A 6,000-nucleotide genomic window follows, 5' to 3' on the forward strand; every position below is an offset into this window, starting at 1 on the left:
AATTTATGCAGCTGTCAATGGATTCTGTGATCGAATTCCTCTAGACAAAATTCCTCAATATGAGAGAGTCATTTCAAATAGTGTCAAACCAGAATTACTACCATCGTTGCTGAAGAATGGGTTATTAGATAGGCGATTCCCCAGCTCCTAAATAGGTGCTGGATGAAAGCTCTAAGCCCGTATGACAATTTCAGATATTTTCTCTTACTCCCTCTTCTATCTTATCCTTTCTAGTCGAAATTTTCTTGTGAAAGTGGTACATGCCCATAAGCTACGATACAAATAGAGTAAACCGATAGATCAAAGAATCACAAACCTTGTTGCCACCTAATCGATGAATCTTGTCCCCCTTTTGGGGCTTCTACTCCTCCACCGAAGAGCCGTTTTTGCGAGAAGCAAGGGATGTCATGAATGGTGGGAGGTCACAAAGAATTGGCCTGCACCCGGTTAGCACTCACAAAGTGCCCCATGGAGTGATACTCCTCCAATAACGCATTGATCTTTTCGGCCATGTGCCTTTCCATTTATCAGCAATACCAAATTAGCAATACCTACAACATCTCCCTTATAATTATGCCTTATTAAGGGTAAGACAATCCCTTTTTTTATTATTTGGTTCATGATATAGAAGTATTATTTTATCGGGTGTGAGTCGGGCGTGAGAGGGTTTATTCTCCCCTATCACCGACCTGTACATTCTTTCAATGCACCATTTAAGGCCAAAAAACATGGCTTTTGCTTCTGCCCAGTTGCTGGTTCCAGTACCCAAGGGAGTAGAGTAAGCTATAATAAAAGCACTCATACTATCTTTGATAATACCACCACCTTCACAAATACTATTTCTATAGCTACCATCACTATTAAGCTTGACAAAAAGCAGTGGGAGCTGTTGTGATAGGGGTACCGCCCTTTCATTCCTTAAGAATACTATTAGTCGATTATTTGGCCCGATTGAAATAACCTAGGAAAGGTTATCATCCTACATAACCAACTTCTCATACTAAGAGAGCATACAAAGATATTGAGTCTGCCATCACTTAGATTAAGGGCGATAGGGAGATTTTGCCCTTTAAGTGACAAGGGGTGAGCCGCTCCAAGCGAAAAGCGATAGTAAATCCCGAACTTTCCCACGCTCATCCAAACCGTCCTAAAAAGGTGATCGAAAATCGAAGCCCTTTCTTCCAATCCAAGCCGGCGAAGCCGCTCTGAAAAAGATTAAATACAAGCAAAATCTCCAGTAACATCTGAAGGGAATATTACTAATGGAACATGTAGGAATAATAGGTCTTATTCTTTTTTGTTGACCCTCATTTCAATTGATTGAATGTGAAATTATATGAATTGAATGGGGCTTTAGCTTCGACAATCATATCCTCCCTCCAGCAAATAAGGTGGAGTGGAAGAGAAAGACTTAAGTCGAGTCAAGTAAAAATAATCAAACTGCTTCCTTCGCGGCTTTTTGACTCGTTTGGCCTCAGGTAGACTTCAAGAGCTCTTGCTAGTGAATAATTGAAAGTCGTCGTTCGTTAGACAAGGCCCACGTGCTGTGCATCCCTGGTGTTCTGCTCGTAGAGTCAACAACTATAGACCGAGACTACACTATCGAACAAGGAAGCTTGAGCCCTTAAAATGCGTTGTGAAGAGAGATCGAAGACGAAGATTTTCTGACGTAGTGCGAGCACTGAATGGAAAAGACAAATAAAGGAATAATCCATCGACGGGCATAGCTCAAGGGGCACCAATCTTCCCTGGCAAAGATCTATCTGCGCGAAGTCTACTCTCTTCTTGAAAGAGATTCTATAGCACCGAAGTCGTTCAAAGAGCCCTTGTTTCTATTTTATGCGCGTGAACTATTGATTCTATGCCATCAAAGCATGTTAGCGACAGAAATGCAAGTACATACAACTGCGGTAATGCCACATCATTGATAAAGAACCTTGCCATCCCTAGCTTTGTCCCCTGCTTAAAGTTCATTGGCATATTCCCCTTCCCGAGTGATCGAAGATTCAAGTACTGAGCAAATATTGAAACGTCCATTCATGTGAGTTATACTACATCGACGAGGGCAAGACATTTATCAATTAAATAGATTTTTATTATGTAACCATAAGTAAATGAAATTTTCATATTAATTTAAAAATTTAAAGCAATATTTCATTAATATTATTATTTTAACAAATAAAAGTCTTTTGAAATTTTAAACTTTGATGTACTATTTTTCTCCCAACAAACTTTTCAAGTAAACATATCTCAAGTACTCCCTTTATTTAATAGGTAATTCAAATTCATTTTATAGTCTAAACAAATTTTTATTTTTTTAGGAGGGGAAAGGGAAGTCATTTTAAGACAGAATTACCTATCAAGAGGTTTTCGGGAAAGAAAATTAAAAAGGGCAAAATAGACATTAAATAGACTCAGTTTGAAGTGGTTAAACGCGTGGTGAGCACTAAAGAGTTGATGCATTAAGCCTGAACGAAATTTCCCTTTTCAACCAATTGCATTTAATAACATATAGGACCCTCATTAGTGTATTTGTTTTCCGACCAAGTGTGAAATGAATCTTCGTGTATTTTATCCTCCACAAGAACATTCTAATTTAGTAGTAATTTTTAAGCATTAGAAGTCACGGTCATCCATTTGCTTTACCTTATCCACAATAAGGTTTTCAAAATGCAGATTGACATATTAATCAGATAAAGTAACAAAGTCATTTCTTATACGTGTGATTCTGATAATGGACGAAGCAAATGTCGCACTCGTATATAAAACTTGGAAACTCTTTGCAATTGGATAACATTAACAAGCCAAAGGGACAGCGATAACCCCAAAATCCACTTCAAATTCAACTTAGAAAATTTTAAAATCTTTGAAATGCTAACTTTCCATAATAAGCACCGAAACGCTTTCGGTCAACCCGAAACGCTTTCGGTCAGAACATACGCCCAAGTCCAAAATTATCATACAACCCTATTGAAACCTTCAAATCCTGATTCCGAGGTCGTTTACTCAAATGTCAAAACTTGGTCAACTCTTCCAACTTAAAGCTTCCGAATTGTGATGACCCAAAAGGTCATCACTTGATTTAAAAGTCAATTCTGTGTTCTGGAGCCTTAAAAAATCTCCTTTTATCTCACCTCGATTTGCATGCGCGATCCGGGCGTATATCCGGAACGCTTTTATGTGAAAATTTGATAAAATGTTAATTTTGCCTTTAAAATTGAATTTAAGTTGACTTCAGTCAACATTTTGGGTAAACGGATCCGGACCCGTAATTTGACGGTCCTGGAGAGTCCATAGAAAAATATGGGACTTGTGCGTATGCCCAGAATTGAATTCCGAGATCCAAAACCCGAGAAATAAATTTTTGAAGAAAATTATTCAACTGAAATTATAAGAGTTTTAAAAATTTAAAGATGTTTGAATTGGATGGTATCGGGCCCGTATTTTGATTCCGGAGCCCGGTACAAGTCTTATATGATATTTAAGTGGTGCCTGTAAAATTTGATAAGAAACGAAATTCATATGACGTGAATCAGACTCTCGGTTGTGAAAAATTTGAACTTAAGAGTTATTGAGATTTTTCTTTGATTTTGATGCTAAACTCGTAGTTCGAGGCATTATTTTGACGATTTGATCGCACGAGTAAGTCCGTATGATATTTTTAGGGTTGTGTGCATGTTTGGTTTGGAGCCCCGAGGGCTCGGGTGAGTTTCAGATAGGCCACGGGATGTTTTTCCACTTAGAAAAGTTGCAGGTTTTGCTGTATCTGCTGTCTGATGCACCATGCTTCGCGATCGTGTAGTCACTCTCGTGATCGCGAAAGGGAAACTGGGATGGGGATGGATTGTTCTATGCGAACGCAAAGATAGGGTCGTGAACGCGGAGCACTGGGGGGCTGCTCTACGCGAACGCGACCTATGTCCCACAAACGTGTATAGTAAATAGGGTTGGGCTGGGATTCATCACTTCTTCTACGCGAACGTGCATCTTGGTCCGCGAACGCGAAGGTCAGGGGGGATTACCCTTCGCGTACGCGTGAAAGAATTCGCAATCGCATAAGCCTGAGGGAGGCGACCCTTCGCGAACACGACAGGCCCTTTGCGACGCGAAGAAGGCCTGCCCAGTCTTCTTAAAACAGTAGCAAAATCGGGAATTAGCCCACATTTTCATATTTTCAAAACTAGATAGCATTGAGGCGATTTTCAAGAAGCAAGTTCTTCCCCAAAGTATTGGTATATGATTCTAAACCTTTTTCTTTCGATTTTCCTTTGCATTTCATCAATCTTCATCCAAAATTCTAGGGTTTTTATGGTAGAAATTGGGAATTTGGGTAGAGTTAGGGCTTTTTGAATAATTGGAATTTAGACCTCGTTTTGGGGTTAGATTTCGAAACTAATTGCATATTCGGGCTCGTGGGTAAATGTGTGATCAGATTTTGGTCCGAACCTCGAGTTTTGACCAAGCGGGTCCGGGCTCGTTTTTTGACTTTTGGGAAAAATGATAGAAAACCTACAATTAAGCATTGAGTATGAATTCTTTAGCATTTATTGATGTTGATAAGTTAATATTGACTAGATACAATTGAATTGGAAGTGGAATCAAAAGAAAAGGCGGTGTTTGAGGCTTGAGGTTGGCCGTGGAAGTTCGAGGTAAGTGTTTGGTCTAACCTTAGCTTGAGGGAATAGGTATTGTGCCTTATTTGCTATGTGCTGGTGTAGTGTACGACGTATAGGTGTGGTGACGAGTAGCTATACGTTGGTGTCAAGCATGCCCGTGAGTCTTAAATTGTGATCGTTGTGTTTCTTAATAATTATTACAAATGCCTAAATTGTTGATTATCCATGTTCAGCAAGACTTATGATTATCTTCTTGGTATTTGTTTATTGTTGAGCGTTGGTTCCAGTTGAGGTTTATTTGTGAAGTTAATTGTTGGTGCAAGTTTGGTTATAGCTGATTCCCTTGCCGGGACGTATTTAATTCTTATTGTTGATTCCCTTTCCAGGATGTATTTATTCTTATTATTGCTTCCCTTCCCGGGATGTTGTTGTTGCTATTGTTTGGGTAAGGAAAGAGAGATAAAGCACGAAGGGTGATACCGTGCACATTCATACTTATGCATATGGTGAGGAAAAAGTGATGAAGCACGAAGGGTGATGCCGGGTACATTTACACTAATATTGATGCTTATGGTGAGGAAGAGAGATAAAACACGAAGGGTGATGCCGTGCACATTTCTAATATTTACATGGTGAAGAAGAGATATAAAGCACAAAGGGTGATGCCGTGCACATTTTCATTATTGATTGCATTAGTGAGGATTGAGAGTAAAAGCACGAAGGGTGATGCCGTGCACTTATTGCCTGTATGTTATGATTTCTTGTTGTTATCGGTTCAAGTGCCTTAATTGTCTTATTCCGTTATTACTGTGATTCTGTATGTTGGTATTTCCCCCATAGCATGTTACCCTCCCCCGTTACTTTTGAATTGCTTCTATTACTATTATTTTGCTAGATACTGTTTAACTACAGGTTATGTTGTTTGCTGTATCCTAGCCTCGTCACTAATTCGCCGAGGTTAGGCTCGACACTTACTCAGTACATGGGGTCGGTTGTACTGATACTAAAATCTATACTCTTTTGTGCAGATCCCGGTACTGGAGCATATGTACCTTAGCTAGGGGTTGCTGCCTTCAGTCCATCGGAGACCTGAGGTAGTCCTACAGGCGTCCGTAGGCCTTGGCGTCCCCTTCCTATCTTGTTTCTTTCTGTTCTTTCTATTTCAGAGACAGACATTTTTGTTCAGACCCTATTTGTAGTTTTTCTTAGATAGTCCGTGAGATTGTGACATCAGTTCTGGGTAGTTTATGTTTATGGATTCGTACTGGTATTATCTTAATTGTTAAATTTAGTTATTCTGTATTATTATTTATGCTGTTTATAAAATGTTAACTTGCAATTGTTAAGAGATAAAAAAATGGTAAATTAATCAGAATAGTTGGCT

Source organism: Nicotiana sylvestris, chromosome 4, assembly GCF_000393655.2.
Source record: "Nicotiana sylvestris chromosome 4, ASM39365v2, whole genome shotgun sequence".
NCBI classification, from domain to species: Eukaryota; Viridiplantae; Streptophyta; class Magnoliopsida; order Solanales; family Solanaceae; genus Nicotiana; species Nicotiana sylvestris.